Source organism: Lepisma saccharinum, chromosome 12 (assembly GCF_977018435.1).
Source record: "Lepisma saccharinum chromosome 12, izLepSacc3.1, whole genome shotgun sequence".
Classification (NCBI taxonomy): Eukaryota; Metazoa; Arthropoda; class Insecta; order Zygentoma; family Lepismatidae; genus Lepisma; species Lepisma saccharinum.
Genome location: NC_139240.1, coordinates 51736973 through 51753361, shown reverse-complemented (window position 1 = coordinate 51753361; position 16389 = coordinate 51736973). Strand labels below are relative to the sequence as shown.

At 39.3% G+C, this 16389-nt stretch overlaps 2 protein-coding genes across 4 annotated transcripts in view; one reads left to right on the top strand and one right to left on the bottom strand.

Annotated features, from left to right (window-relative positions):
• LOC145996062 (uncharacterized) overlaps nt 1-16389 on the bottom strand; it is a 367735-nt gene that overhangs the window by 106915 nt on the left and 244431 nt on the right. The gene's annotated exons all lie outside the window — the stretch shown is intronic.
• The window catches only part of Nplp1 (Neuropeptide-like precursor 1), a 97489-nt gene that overhangs the window by 45979 nt on the left and 35121 nt on the right, over nt 1-16389 (top strand). The gene's annotated exons all lie outside the window — the stretch shown is intronic.

Here is a 16389-nt window from a genome sequence, read left to right as displayed (position 1 = left end):
TAAAGTGTTTTTTTTTTACTCTAATTGAAACTATCTGATTATTTTCTTAGATTTTTATGCTGTGATTTTCTATTAATTAATAAGTTTTGTAATTAATGTATTATGATTAATAGATTAATAGTTTATTCGTTTCTCGTTTATTAAAATATGTATGGAATTCCATATCGAGTTCGTAAAGATCGCTTATTTTTATATTTCGTTGGCAAGTTCAACTCACCTGATTCGAAACGTTACGCCTGGTAAATCAGCAGCCGATAATTCTAGATGGTAGACCAGGGCATTATGGATTAGCTAAGTTTTGCATTACAACAGGTTATATTTAGCCTACAGAATAATGTGAGTGATACCAAACTATACTATTCTACATGTTCACAACATTGTATGAGCCAGAGGTTAATTCTACAATTTATTAAAAAAATATTTTGTTAAACAGTGCAGTTGATCCGTTTTGCCCCGGAAGCATGAGTAAAACGGATCACTAACGGGTCAATAGGGATCAGTGTAATTATAAGTATAATAACATGAGAAGAGTACAAAATATGATAATTAAGTAAGTGCTGGATTAATGTGGTCGAACCTGACATATGCAACACACAAATTGTTTTCTTCCAACAGCTTTTGCACAACGCTCGAGATAGCATTTACTGCAGGACTGATAATCCGTCTCAGACTCACATCTGCGTACTTCTTGGCTCATCGCATGAAATGTAACAAAATCTGCAAGAATTGCTAGCGAATAACTACACTAGATATAAGATTTCTTCTTATGTCCTGCCTCTTGAAACTTTTACTTTCTTGTTGCCTTTGGAAGTAAATGCCATCGTTGCGTTTTGTTTCGCCTTGATTGCTGCAATGTGTTGTGGCGAAGTGATGAAATGCTGTTGGGCGCTGTCCTTGTACTCTGGTAGACATCGCTTTCTGTGGTGATGGCAATTATTGTCGAACGTGTTCTTGCTTTTGTGCGTCATCGCCGCTTCTCTGCTGCAACTTGGTGTAGGCTGTTGATTCAACGAGGCGTTTCTCGCTAAGATGTCTCCTCAGTTGCTACTACAGCTAATGTTATATCTGTATTGTCATCACTAGCATTTTGAAAGGCGTCGCGTTCGAAGAATTGAACGCACTAAAAGAGGGATATCCGTTTTGCCCGTTTTGGATGATCCGTAATGCCCTGATTTGCTTACTTTTGAAATATGCCAAATTAAGTAGGAACAAGTTAAGTTTAGCCATATCAAATGCTAACACAACACAATTAGTGGAGGAAACGAACGGAATTAAAAGGCCTAACCCGAAAATAATTGCAACACAAATGTTCCTGATTCGAATCCCGGCTTGGGCATGGATGTTTGTGAGTGTTCATTCATCAATTTCATCATATCATAACTCATTCCCATCTTCGCAAATTAGCCAAAAGTGGCACAGAAAGCCAAGTAATATAAAGCAAAGCAATCAACAAATATCATAAGAAATGGAACACGTAAATTTAGGGAAACACATGACTGCATTAAACTACATATCTCCTCAACCCTTGACTCTAAAGGCACGAAGCAAAAACCAACCGCTAGAGGAAATCATAAGCTATGAATTTTGTTCAGTGACTTTAGGACATAAATTACGTAGTTTCTTACATATTTGCTGATTTTTGTATCAGAAACCAACTTTTACGCTAATTCTAAAAATTTAAGAAAATATTTGAATCTTTCTAATTCAATTAGATTTATGTTAGCTCTATCAAACAAAAACCATAATTTAGCAAATTTTATGCCCTTTCATTTTGGTTATCTTCACTTTTTGTGTACAAGGCACCGTTTTCGAGATATTATTTTTTTAAAATTTTTAAGTTGAATTTTTGACGCCATTTTCCAAGATGGCGAATTTTCCCCAAACATTTGGATGTCGGATTTTTAATATATTATTCACTATACCATTCCGCACAATCTGGCACAAAGAAACATTTGTGTTGCAAATATTTCCGGGTGAAACCGTATATTTCATCTACTAAAAGACACATCCTACCTTTTGACATGTGAAATAATGGAACATTTGCACCACTAAAATGAAACGTTACCAAATGTAGTAAAACTCTCACAATTCCTACTTTTTTAGTACAGTCTTAATCAACATGCTTAGCAACAATCACTTCTCACAGACGCGCGCCAACTGCCTCAGCGAACAAAGGCAGTTCGCGGGTAAGACGAAAGATGGCAGGCAGTGTACTGCAACAGTTTTCGAGATACGTTCCGATAACCATAGCATGATCCGTAATGCCCTGTGATCCATAATGCCCTGGTCTACCCTATTCTCTGAAACGACAATGTCTCAAGAAAAGAAACTTATGCTTGCATACAGCAAATGTTAGTCGATTTAGGGAAGCATAAAACACATAACATGAGATACATAATTCAGTTATACGATTATGTTCATGGCATGTGTAAATTTCTTTATGAATCTTGCTTGGTGTAATTGACGAGACAGTTCCCAAAGCAAGAAAATTCCCGGCATGGTTTCATAAGGAATTTATACATCTATTGAAGCTTCCAATCCCGACATAGAGTGCATAAAACAAACTTCGGACAGAACATTATCATGACCTTGCTTGGAAGCGAATCCTCGATTCATGTAGAACATATGAAACAGAACATAAGAAAGCAATGGTTACTTCCCCTTCCCACCCACAAATCCTCGTTTCTCCACAGCTGCCAATCCACGCGTATCCTACAGAAAGCCGCGTCTCTTTAGAACCGCCAGCGTTGGGTGCTCCAAATATATTTTGCGAGACTTGTTTGTAACGTGGCATTTCAGAGGGATAGATGCTCAGGACGTGATTCGAATAGATTTTCCGAATATGTGGACAAAATGCACAGAATACAAATTTGACTTCTAACAAGAATGTCCTCCACGTTGTAGCTTTCCAACAATGTCTCGTTTACAAAGAAGTTGAGAGATATGCATGGAAATACTTGTTGTCCCAGTGGTTTTCAAGGCTAACATGGGACATTCAAACAGTGTTCTCTATCTTAATCTCCTCTCTGTCTCTATCTTCCTCTGTCTCTTTCTTCTTATTCTTCTCTCTGTTTCTCTCTATCTTACTCTTCTCTCTGACTCTCTCTATCTAACTGTCTCTCTCTTCTTACTCTTCTCTCTCTCTCTCTCCCTCTTCTTTCCTTTCTGTCTTTCTCTTCTTACTCTTCTCCCTGTATCTCTCTATCTGTCTCTCTCTTCTTACTCTTCTCTCTCCCCATCTCTCTTCTTACGCTTCTCCCTGTCTCTCTCTATCTGTCTCTCTCTTCTTACTCTTCTCTCTCTCCCCTCTTCTTTTCTTTCTGTCTCTCTCTTCTTACTCTTCTCTCTCTCCCCCTCTTCTTATATTTCTGTCTCTATCTAACGGTCTCTCTCTTCTTACTCTTCTCTCTCTCTCTCTCTTCTTTTCTTTCTGTCTCTCTCTTCTTACTCTTCTCCCTGTCTCTCTCTCCCTCTCCTTTTCTTTCTGTCTCTCTTCTTACTCTTCTACCTGTCTCTCTCTCACACTTCTTTTCTTTCTGTCTCTCTCTTCTTACTCTTCTCCCTGTCTCTCTCTTCTTACTCTTCTCTCTCTCCCCCTCTTCTTATCTTTCTGTCTCTATCTTACTCTTTTCCTTGTCTCTTTCTATCTGTTTCTCTCTTCTTACTCTTCTCCCTGTCTCTCTCTCCCTCTTCTATTCTTTCTGTCTCTCTCTTCTTACTTTTCTCCCTGTCCCTCTCTCCTTTTCTTTGTCTCTCTTCTTACTCTTCTCCCTGTCTCTCTCTCCCTCTCCTTTTCTTTCTGTCTCTCTTCTTACTCTTCTCCCTGTCTCTCTCTCTCCCTCTTCTTTTCTTTCTGTTTCGCTCTTCTTACTCTTCTCCCTGTCTCTTTCTATCTGTTTCTCTCTTCTTACTATTCTCTCTTTCCCCTCTTCTTTTCTTTCTATCTCTCTATATCCTACTCTTCTCTATGTCTCTGCTTACTCTTCTCTCTTGTCTTTCTCTCTTACACTACTCTCTGTTTCCCTCTTTTTACTCTCCTCTGTCTCTCTCTCTTCTTTTATTTCTGTCTCTCTATCTTACTCTTCTCTCTCTTCTCTCAGTGTCTATTTTATACTCTTCTATCTCTCCCTACCTTAGTGTTCTCTATCTCACTCTTCTTGTTCTCTTTCTCTGCCTCTCTATCTTACTCTTCTCTGTATCTCTCTCTATCTCATTGTTATCAATATCTCTATCTCTCTTCTCCTTCTCTATATTTTATTCTTACTCGCTACATGATCTCGGTCTTCTTTATCTATCCATGTTTCTCCCCATTTCTCTTGTAAAAAAAAGCTCAAGCTGGAAAGCCGGTCTCCAAACTATGATTTATAGCCACTAAACTTCCTTTAGGCAAGAAGTACACCAGGTAAATCAATGAGAGAGAAAAATAATACGAAACTGTTTCCAGGGCAATTCAGTTGCCACCCAATTTACTCCCTCCTCAGCGAAATTCTGTCGAGCGGAGACGGTCGGAAACTCCCGAGAACTTCCGATTTCGAAATGCACTCTTCAAAAAAGCGAGCGTGAGAGTCAAAAACTTCCCAATTAGCATCAACCACGAACATTCATTAGGAGCCTTGGAGTTTTCCTCCAAGGAATTGTTTGGGAAATCTTTCCTTACAGGGCTTTTGCATATTTCTTCCCCCAATTTCTGGTTCTCGCCATTTCATTTGGAATTAAGTAAGAAGCATATTACCGCGATTAATCTTCTTCTAATGGGTTGTAATTGTTTTCTTCCATTTTTCTCTCTCTTCGCGATTTTGGGTTCTTGAGAACACATTAAGCCAGAAACCTCTGAGATGAATTATTCAGACATGGCTGCCTCTGAAAATGTCTTTCTGGTAAACGGAGACAAATTTATGCAACTTCTTGCTAAAATTTATACAGGGTGTCCCCGTAAACATCGTCATTTCAACAGGGTGTCCCCAAAACATTGACATTTTTAATAAAGTCCGTATGAAGGACATCTAGTGTTCTACCCAGAATCAACCATTGTTCTGACAATATTTTTGTAACCTTAAGGCCTCAATGCATAGCCACACGATCTTAATCAAGATCCACTGAAATTTAACTTTCTAAAATAACGCTCAAGACTCAACAATATAAATTAAATTTAACAAAGTCAATTTGTGAGACGTGGTGTACATATCAGAAGTATTATTAAAATGTTTCCCTTAAAAGGGCAACGAAACCAAAAGATTCGCCGAAGATGTTCAAAATAAAATATAGATGTCGTAACGTTTTCTTACTATGGTTATGGTTTAATATCAATGAATCGTAGATGTATAATGAGATGAATGTATAAGGGATTACTCCTATATTATTCACTAGCATATACTTTATATTTATTTTTTGAGCAATCTCTTAAGGAGTAATTTCTCATTGGGAACAATATTATTCATTACTAAAAATTACTTCAAAACTAAAAAATATAATATTGAATTAGAATCGATAATCAGAATTCGTAACCTTTTCACCACTTGAAATTTTTCCAGGTTATACAATGTAAAAGTCTCATGGGTTATTTGGTTACACAATTATTGGGTGTAATGCAGTGCCTTTCACTGCCGAGTCTTCCGTGAAGCGGCGACTTACACGCCGGTCAGTGAGAGGGCGTCTGCCGGCATTTAGACACACAGCTTTACGCTGACCTTGGCACTGGACGCGTCAGTGCTTCAGTATCCAGATAGCTGGTGTCCAGTTTGCACGTGTTTGTGAAGTGCTAAGGTGTTAACAAGTGTTTAAGATTGTTTTGTTTTAGTTTACGTATTACTGGTGCTTTTCTGCTGTGCAATAATGGCCAGTACAATTTTAAACAACGCATTTTTATGCACGACTCTTACGTCAGTACGAATTCTTGTAGGGAAGTCAAAAGGAGTTTGGCAGCAGAATTCCCAGATGTTCCTGTTCCACACAGAGACAATGTTCGAGAATCTATGAGCAAATTTAGGGAAACAGGGTCTGTTCTTGATAAGAAGCGTAGGGTGAAACGGCGTGTGCCTAATGAGTAGAAACTAACGACTTTGGAGCACGATTGGAACACACTTTTCAAAACTCCCTCCGGCGCCTTGCGCAAGAAACAGAAATTTGCATGACGACTGCATGGCCAGCTACCAAGCTTTTAAACCTGAAGCCATACATTACAAGAATTGAAATTAAATATCAGGAAGCAATTTCGGAAGAGGGACTGATACGCGTTAGTGAAAATTTCCTTGCAAAATGCCGTAATGCGTGGAAGCAAGATGGCATAATTTCCAACACCTCTTGTAATAAGGTACGTGCTCATCATTTACGCTGATGTTGCATCCAGTTTGCCGGCAGACGTGTTCTCGCTGTCCCGTGTAATAGCCGCGGAAGACTCGGCTGTGGAAGGCATTGTATACTCAAACAATTTCCTTTGTATTAATACCAACGTTATAATTTTTTAAAAAAATAACATTTTTACACGTAACACAACAGTCCCGTAAAAACAGATTACGCTGAGAGCAGAAGCCTATTAGCAGGTTGTGGTAGATTACACTGAGAGGGCTTACAGTAAGAAAAAACAGCTGCCTTATAGGAAAATATCGTAAGTCATTTCAAAAATAGGTCAAAAAAACAAGTTAGCATAAGAGCAAAATTTGCAGGAGGTAAAAAATAGCTTAAAAAATAATGCTAGAGCTTTTTCTGTTCATTTTTCTCTCATTGTAGGTTAGTTTAGTGCGTAAAACATCGTAAAATAAAAAAATAGGTCAAAAAACAAGTTAGCATAAGAGCAACATTTGAAATAGGATAAAAAATAGCTTAAAAAATAATACCAGAGCTTTTTCTGTTCATTTTTCTCTCATTATAGGTTAGTTTAGTGCGTAAAACATCGTAAAATAAAAAATAGGTCAAAAAACAAGTTAGCATAAAAGCAACATTTGAAATAAAATAAAAAAAATAGCTTAAAAAATAATGCCAAAGCTTTTTCTTTTCATTTTTCTCTCATTGTAGGTTAGTTTAGTGCATAAAACATCATAAAATAAAAAAATAGGTCAAAAAATAAGTTAGCATAAGAGCAAAATTTGCAGGAGGTAAAAAATAGCTTAAAAAATAATATTAAAGCTTTTTCTGTTCATTTTTCTCTCATTGTAGGTTAGTTTAGTGCATAAAACATCATAAAATAAAAAAATAGGTCAAAAAATAAGTTAGCATAAGAGCAAAATTTGCAGGAGGTAAAAAATAGCTTAAAAAATAATATTAAAGCTTTTTCTGTTCATTTTTCTCTCATTGTAGGTTGGTATTTGAAATCGACTGTGGTGTGTGAAGGGGAAAAAATCTTCGTGTTCAGTGATCTATTTTTGAAATGACTTACGATATTTTTCTATAAGGCTGTTTTTTTTTACGATGTTTTTCTGTAAGGCAGAGATCGTCTGTCAATGGGCCTTAGTGTAATCTACTACGACCTAATACTAATTTTCTCTCTATGTTCCGCGCCTTATTTATTGCGCTGACGATGTTTCACAGCGCAGAAAAAAGCCGAGTACGAGTAAATGCATTTTTTTGTTTCAACGTCATCAAGTGGGGTTCAGTGTTGCCAACCCACCCCAAGAAAATTTTACTTTTACAGGCGAAGCTATCCTACAATTAGGAGTTGGCAACACTGACTAGTTGCTTCACAAACCTTTTGTTTTTTAAACATATGATATTTCACAGGCGAGGCTAACCTACAAGTTACAAGTTGACGGCGTAATCTTCTATAAGATGATAAGTATGCAATAAGATGAAGAAGATGCTAACTGGCAATAGCGGTGTTAATGTTTCCAGCTCTTTACCCCCCTCTCACCGGGCCTCCTCTCTTATGGCGTAGTGGTAGCTTTGTATTCAAGGGTTCGATACTCGCACAAGTGGTTTTTGAAACTGTAGGTCCAGCCCCGATTAGTCTTACTTACAGGGGGTTCTTGTAACGCCACGGGGCGAAAAAAACATGCATACTTTTGTTTTTCCACATGTATGTATGTATGTAATGCGATTTGTGTGGGGGCCAAAATTTTGAACTTATGGCTTAATTAATCTGCATGAATGCTTAATGTTTGATTTTTTTATTTCTAGTTCGACATGAGATACACACAATTTTTTATTTTTTTGAAGTACAGTTAATATTACCTAGTTTGGGTTAAGCTGTAACATACAACTAGCGATCGACACGACCACCTGACACACAGACAGAGAGAGTGTGAGCAAATTCAAAGTGTGATCTATTGTGAACTAAACTAACCTCACTCACCCACCCACATATAGTCTTACAGGTAACTCAAAAAGCAGAAAGTAGTACATAGCATGACAGGTCGATCTATCGTAAACTAAACTAACCTCACTCGCCCACTCACATATAGCCTTAAAGGTGACTCAAAGGCAGAAAGGCAGCTATATTACTTGTAAGGGCCAACACACAAGATCTATTGCAAATTAAATTAACCTACGACATAAGCCATGGACACATCTTCCAGATAGGGTATAAGCAACTCACTTTTTGCAATTGTATAACGGGGAAAATTAACCTACAGCTGGCAACACTGTTTGAGTTGTTTTCGATGAGCCAAACTTATATTTTGCAAATAGGCTAAAGCTAATCTTCTACAGCTAGAAGCTTGAAACATATACCCTCGCAGATTATGCCAACTTACCTTATGTAAAAATATTACCTAGTCACAACGTTCACATAAATTTAGCTCTAACTCATTCTAACAATGAAGTGACAGAATATCAACCTATTTGTTCATATCTGGCCTCGCTTCTTAAAACATTTAGCCACCTTCTTTCCTGATAACTCAACCAAGTCACAGAATATAAACTTGTTTGTTCCATATACTTACAACATTTCCCAATCTTCTATCCTGATAACGCAACCAAGTCACAGAATATAAACCTATCTATTCATATCTGGCCTCGCTCTTCAAACATTTAGCCAGCTTCTATCCAGATAACTGAACCAAGTCACAGAATATAAAAATATTTATTCATATCTGGCATCGCTCTTAAAACATTTAGTCATTTTCTATCCAGATAACTGAACCAAGTCACAGAATATAAAAATATTTATTCATATCTGGCCTCGCTCTTCAAACATTTAGCCAGCTTCTATCCAGATAACTGAACCAAGTCACAGAATATAAAAATATTTATTCATATCTGGCCTCGCTCTTCAAACATTTAGCCAGCTTCTATCCAGATAACTGAACCAAGTCACAGAATATAAAAATATTTATTCATATCTGGCATCGCTCTTAAAACATTTAGTCATTTTCTATCCAGATAACTGAACCAAGTCACAGAATATATACCTATTTATTCATATCTGGCCTCGCTCTTAAAACATTTAGCCATCTTCTATCAAGATAACTGAACCAAGTCACAGAATATAAACCTATTTATTCACATCTGGCCTCGCTCTTAAAACATAAACATTTAACCATCTTCTATCCTGATAACGCAACCAATTCACAGAATATAAATCTATATGTTAATGTCTGGCCCCGCTGTTGAACATGTAGCCGTCTTCTATACGATTATGCCGACAAGTGGCGTGTTTCCAGCTGCTACTCGGGACGCGTTCGAGCGACATTATTCGTAAAAGTCGTCTGTTGTGATATGCCCGATACGAACACAAATTTCCTGCGACAAGAAAACGCGCTACATTTTTGTGAACTGGGAGACACATTGAAGCAGTATACTTTCCGGAATTACACCTAGGCGACTGAGAAAGTTTATTTTAGTCTGTCTTCAAAATATTCAACATTGTTTTACATACACTCTGGATATGTGTGTTCCAGAAATGACCTCTTTTTAAAGTTTAGTGTAAATGACGTCGTCCTCATGAATGTACCATCGTGCCGTAAATCCGACAGTCTTCGTTTATCCCTTCCTTTCCAAATTCTTGCCTACCAATTGCGCGAGCAATGAAGTTTTTTTTGGCATCGTTGTAAAAACAATGTTGCTTCCCTCTCAACAGATGGCACCACTTTTCCTCTCTCGCAAAAAAAGAAATGGGCAACTAGTTTTTCGCGTGGCCCAGCTAAACGTAAATCAGTCTTGGTTCTAATTAAATTCTCGTATACGACATGCAGTCCGAGAGTACCGTTGAAGCCCTCGCTATTTTCCTCTCCCAATTTCCCCTTCTCTCTCGCTGAAATTTCACTCGCAGCTTGCATTATAGGAGCAGGCGAGTAAAGTTTTGACGGGGGTGAGGGAGCGTGGTCGTGGCCGCTTTGTATTCAAGCGGAAGGACCAAACACGACGCCAGTAATTGTGGGCGTTCTTGTGCGACGCACAACTGTTGGCGTGTCCGTTGGCTTGCTGCGACATCTAGGGTTGGTTTCTGCAAGGTCGTCGTGATGCACGACCCTCTCTCTCCTCCAAGACAGAAAAGGGGCTGTAAATTTAATTTTCGCAGCACACGTGTAAAGAGAAAACGCTTGATGCAGGATTATACAGGCAATGCAACAAAAGCGGAGACAATCAGTTTGCTTAGATAAGAAGGGTAACTCAGACGTCGGGGAAGGGAGTGTGCTCCTTGTTAGTTAAGACTGATTGTTTGATGTAGCTTTTACGTCTACTTTATGCACAGATAGTCTAATCGGAACTGAACCTAGACTTACAGTTTAGAATGGAATCCGAACCACTCGTGCGACGTGTCTCCACCAGATATCAAACCAGGGGCCCTTGATTACAAGGTGACGATGTTACAACTACGCCATCGGGGAGGCCATGTTTTCTAACAGGCGGTTGGCAGACCTGTAGAGGGAGATGGTGTTCGCCCCCTTGCCCCTCTCTGGCGTTGGCTTACCTCGAGTCAACCTTAAATTAATTGTTTATAATATGTGATGGTACGACCTCAGTCACTCCAGGGATAAATTTGAAACCTGAGTTCAAGAATGTTATCTAGCATTTTCTTACGATGCAACCAAAAAATATGATTAAAACATTTATTTTCCTAAAAGCAAGTTTCAGAATAAAATGACTATATTAATGACTTTCTAGTGAAAAATATTCGCTACCTAAGCATGAAAAATTGCTCAGCCAGCAACCTAGAACACGGAAGATATAATTTAAAAGAAAGAAGAGAACACAGCCCCAAGTAGATGCAGATTGATAAAGAACCAGGAAGAACCTTGAGAGGAAAGAAGAACTACAATGATGGTCCACCATTAAGGAAGGATTAAGTGGACTTACGTAGTTCTTGCAGGGGCAATGGAGGTTAACAATAGCTTCCAGTTAAAGGATTGGCTCTTACATCCCCTTATAAAGAGCCCCTTTCATTGACCAAGGGCTGGAATGGCTTAGGGGCCAAATGGGCCCATGCGTCAGTGAAGATTCAGGATCAACTTGATGTATCGGGATGGAATGGGTAGACGCATACGGAAGCAAGAAGAGCGGAAGTGATTTTCTTCTCCTCTGAGGTGTGTTTAGACCAAGAGGAAGAACTGTTCTAAGTAACTGGAGCAAGATAAAAAGGAGAAATAAATACTTTAGCTAAGGTGAACAATAGAATAGAGACTGAAATGACGAATATCTTTCGATGCCTCCATTCTGAAAGTAATTAATTATACATCCACCCTTTTCATGCAATGTACAGTCAGCGCCAATAAAGGTCAGACGCCTAGAAATACTCGCTTCCTCGCAAGGCGTTATGTGTGTTGGCTAACCATACGGTGATAAGTGGATTTTAATAGAAATCTTTCAATGGCAACTTCTACCACCACTGTAGAGTTATGCAACACACATAACGCCTTGCAGGATAGCATTTTTATTGCCTGTGACTGTACCTTTTACTATGGAAATTGTAAGCCCGTCATCTTCGGACACTGATCAGAGGCGCAACCACGAATTTTTGTCTCGGGGGGGGGGAGCAAGTACCAGGGTAAACGTACCAACAATACTAATACTAATAATAATAATAACAATAACGGCATTATTATTATTATTATTACTATTATTACTAGTGTTAGTAGTAGTAGTAGTAGTATCAAAGACGTTATAATTCTCATAAATTACGCAAAGAGGGGGTAGAAGTCGGTACTAAAGCATTTGTTTGGAACAAACTATTTGAAATATTTTTTTTTAACATAGTCAATTTCACATTAGCTAATAATAGAAAACAAGGACACAAACTGTATCTTTGAATGGCAGAAAATGAATGATAAATGCATTCCGAAGTTAATTATTTTTGTACATATAACATGTATAACTCTCATGTAGAAGATGTATGTTTTACACATATGCAACATGGAGCGACATAAAATACATATGCAACATGCTAACACTAATTGTGTACGTATTCAAAGTTTACACAACACATACTATTTAAATACATTACATTACAGAAAAGAACCATATTGCGAGCGAGGCGATGAAGAAAATTTTTTAGATCCAATTTTTGCAATTGAAAACAATATTGATTTAATAGGGCACAAATAATTTCACTGGACGCCATGGCATTTTCTCCTTTTCAACTATTTTCATTAAGATCGCTCGGCATCCATGGCCGACTCGCGCCGCCCCCTAGTTATGGCTCTAAACCTGTTTCTATCAGATAAGCAGGGCTTGCGAGCGAACCGAGCAAAATAATTTTGCGAAATGTATTTTTATATGCATAAGATTTGAAATCGAAGGGGGCAATTGCTCCTCTGTGCACCCCCTGTAGGTGTCTTGGCCGTCAATGTTTGCCCCCCCACTATTATTGACTTCCGTCGAAAGTTGTGGAGGCATGCCCCGCTGCCCCACCTGTGGTTGCGCCACTTACACTGATGGATCCTAATTCTGTCTGTCCGTCAGTAGCGAGCCAGATTATTGCAATGGGTGCAACTCTTTCACATCGAATCATCATTAATGGTATTATACAGGGTGGCGCACAAAAAATAGCCCGGGTCAGCAGCTACTGACTCTGGCCAGTTTTTCGGGCGCCACCCTGTTCAAGACCGCGAGCAGGATTTCTTCTCAGGGGGAGCAGAAGTGCTTAAACTGGGAAACGTGGAGTGATGCACTCCTCCAGTTACGAGAATTCTCATAAGTAGGGACGTGAACGTTTTAACGATAACATCGACAAGTTGAAGAAAGCACAATTAAATTTTCAAAATGTATTAGGATAGGTTAAGGGGGCAAATTTTCGGTATTTCGGAATCGCGAAATAACCCGAATTATGCCATTTTCCAAAATAACTCCGAATTTTGTGCCTTAACGCAAAAAATGCCGCGAAATATGCAATATATACTGGGGATAACACTTCTTCTGTTCAAAGAGTTTTGGGTGAAGCGCGATGACCTCTGATATTTCTAGCGTAGCTATACGACGCACGCTTTTAGAAGTGATATCGGGAGGGGCCACGCAGAGGGTGTGCGTGGCGATCAGCCAATGGCAGAAGTGCAACGTTGTACAGTTAGGAGACTGCGGCGCGGAAGTTAAAAGCCGTGTTCTGTATTTTTCTTGCGCGCAAAAGTATTCATAAAACTCGCCATTTTAAGGTTCATCATAAGATGGAGAAAGACAATTTGAACCTGACTGTCCAAGTCCCATGAATTTCCGTCGCCTACAGCCGGAGTTATCGTTCCTTGAAGAAACAAGGGAAACATCACCTTTCATTTCCTTCAGCCTGTTTTTTTCGTTGCCACCGTGTTGACGCAGCTGAGTTGTTGTGTCTAGGGAAAACTGTGGGTGTTAAATTCGCCTCGATATAAACAATGACTCTTCATTGTTCCGGACGTTCTCGAACATTGAAAGTCTGGGTCAGTTTGAGTTCAGCGTTTTCGTAGCAAGGCCGGTGTAAAATTATTCGCTTATCGTTCACTCGTGCGCCACAAAGAACAGTTTGTGAAAAGATTAAATACAGCCCTTTCGTGCAATAGTGTGTGTTCCGTGTGTTCATTGTATTTTAAATAATGTCACTCTCAAAACTTAACACCAGTAGTACAGGCACCAAGGGTGCAAAATCTAATCATTAACCTCCAGGAGAGTGAATAACACAGATTTAAAATTAATAACATCGAATTTTGCCCTAAACTGCAAAAAATATCGAAATTTATGGAAAAATAAAACCAAAACTTCACGTCCCTACTCATGAGTCATCTCCTCCACTAGGATAATTTGCATAGACACTTAATCTGCTGTCACGGTGCCTCTCGTCCATGTTTTTACGCTATAATTTCACCATTAGAATTTTATTAAGTCTTTCGGTATATCTAAGGGGTGCAAATGCCCCCTGGTCTCCTCTGTGCCTCCCTGTAGGTGAGACAGTAACTGAAGGAAATCAAGCAACAGCCAACAAATTCAGCAGAAATAGGTCCTTTGTGTAATCTATTGGGTTGGTGCGAATGAAATGTCCGGCCCATTTGCGCCATTGCCAAAGGCCAATAAAATCAAAACTACAATACCTGGTTAATCAAAATAGTCGCCGTCTGCAGCCACACACTTTTGTCATCGCTCAGCCAAAAATTGGATTCCATGGCGAAAGAAGTCTGGAGTCTGCGACGCAAAGATCTCCTCAACGACATGTTGCACCGCCCGATCATCAGCGAAGGTCTTCCCTGTCAGGAAGTGATCGAGATGTCGGAAGTGATGGTAGTCATTGGAAGAGAGGTTGGGAGAATATGCTGGATGAGGAAGGGTTTCATATTGCAACTCATGGAGAGCCTGCACCGTCCTTTGTGCGACATGTGGGCGAGCTTTGTCGTGCAACACGAGGACTCCATGTCTGTGGAACATTGCTGGATGCTTGTGGAGAAGTTTGTGGTGCATTTCATGGAGTTCAGCACTGTAACAATTTGCATTGATGCTTTCACCTCGCCTTAGAAAGACATGATGGATCACACACACGATAGACCACCATACCAGCAACAACAGCTTCCGTGGGTGGAGAGGTGGTTTCGGAAACCGCCCTGGACGTTGATCACGATCCAACCATTGTCCTGATCGATTACGATTTTCATAGCAGGTCCATTTTTCATCTGAAGTGACAATCCGATGCAGGAAACCATCCCAGTTATTCCTTACACTCAGAGAACTGCACACCTCCAGACGGCGAGTCTTGTTGACAGGTGTCAAATCATGTGGTACCCATGAGTCCAACTTTTTCACTTTACTGATCGGACGGAGCCGCCGAACGACAGTGGTATGGTGTATGCCTAACTCGTCTGCAACGGCACGAACACTTTTCCGAGGGTCCGTTTCCACGGCGTTCCTGAGGAGCTCATCCGAACATGATGTTGGTCGATGGCCACTGGGTTCATTTTGCAATGCTGTGTCACCGGAACGAAATTTGACAAACCAGCGGCGAATGGTGCGTTCATTTACCATTCCTGGCCCAAATGAACTGTTAGTGTTTTTGGCGGCTTGCTGAGCAGAATGTCCCAGTTTGAATTCGTAAAGACAAATCACTTGCAATTGGGTGTTCTCCATGGTGCACTTTCAGACGACCCTGTTCAGCAACACACTGCCTCCTGACTGTCTGGGTGCTCCAGCCTGTTTGCTGGACGTATACAGAGTTTATGACGTTAGACCTGTGACCTCAGTCAATCCCTGTGTTGTGTTGTTGAGGTGAGTTTCCCACTAGACGTCAAAGCGGACATTTCATTCGCACCAACCCAATACAATTACGCACTTCACATCTCATTAAACACCTATCATTTTTACAAAACTTTCTCCTTGCGTACTATGACCAACTTCTTATTGTACTTCCTTTACAATTATTCACTAAGAAATATTGGCCTTCATTAGGACACAAGGCTTGCAACTGAAGTCGGTCTATTAACCTAGCAGAAATATAAAGATATGGCAGTAGAAGGCTTAAGCCGTAAAATTGTAGGTTTAGAGGAATTATACATAAAAGGCTTGATAGTATAGAGGTTTATTTAACAACAAAATGCCTGAAGGGCTTGAGACTACATAAATAATGATTATAAGAGTATAAACCCCCAATATAAATGCAATAAATAATAAAGAAACAATTAATTATCCAATTAAATCTTTACATAATTTAGACTTCCTTATACGTTATTTAACCAAAAAGAGATTATAGTAATTTCATTTTAATATTAATTTCCCCCCCCCCAAAAAAATCTCTGAATTGAACAAAGTGTGCAGTGCTTTAACTAAAAAGTGCAACTAAATACTCTACATAAAAACTTAAAATACTATACCACTACAAAACAACTACTCCCTGTACTCTGTTCCATTCCAAGATGACCCCTTTCAACACTGGAAGAGAACTCAACGTAACGAGCTTTAACGTCTCCTAATCAGTGGGAAGTGAGTTCCCGCACGAGGCTTGCTTTCGTCCGACCTCCGGTTTAGCAATGCCCCTTTTTTCCAATTTAAAGCCATCTGGTGGCAAACTAACTA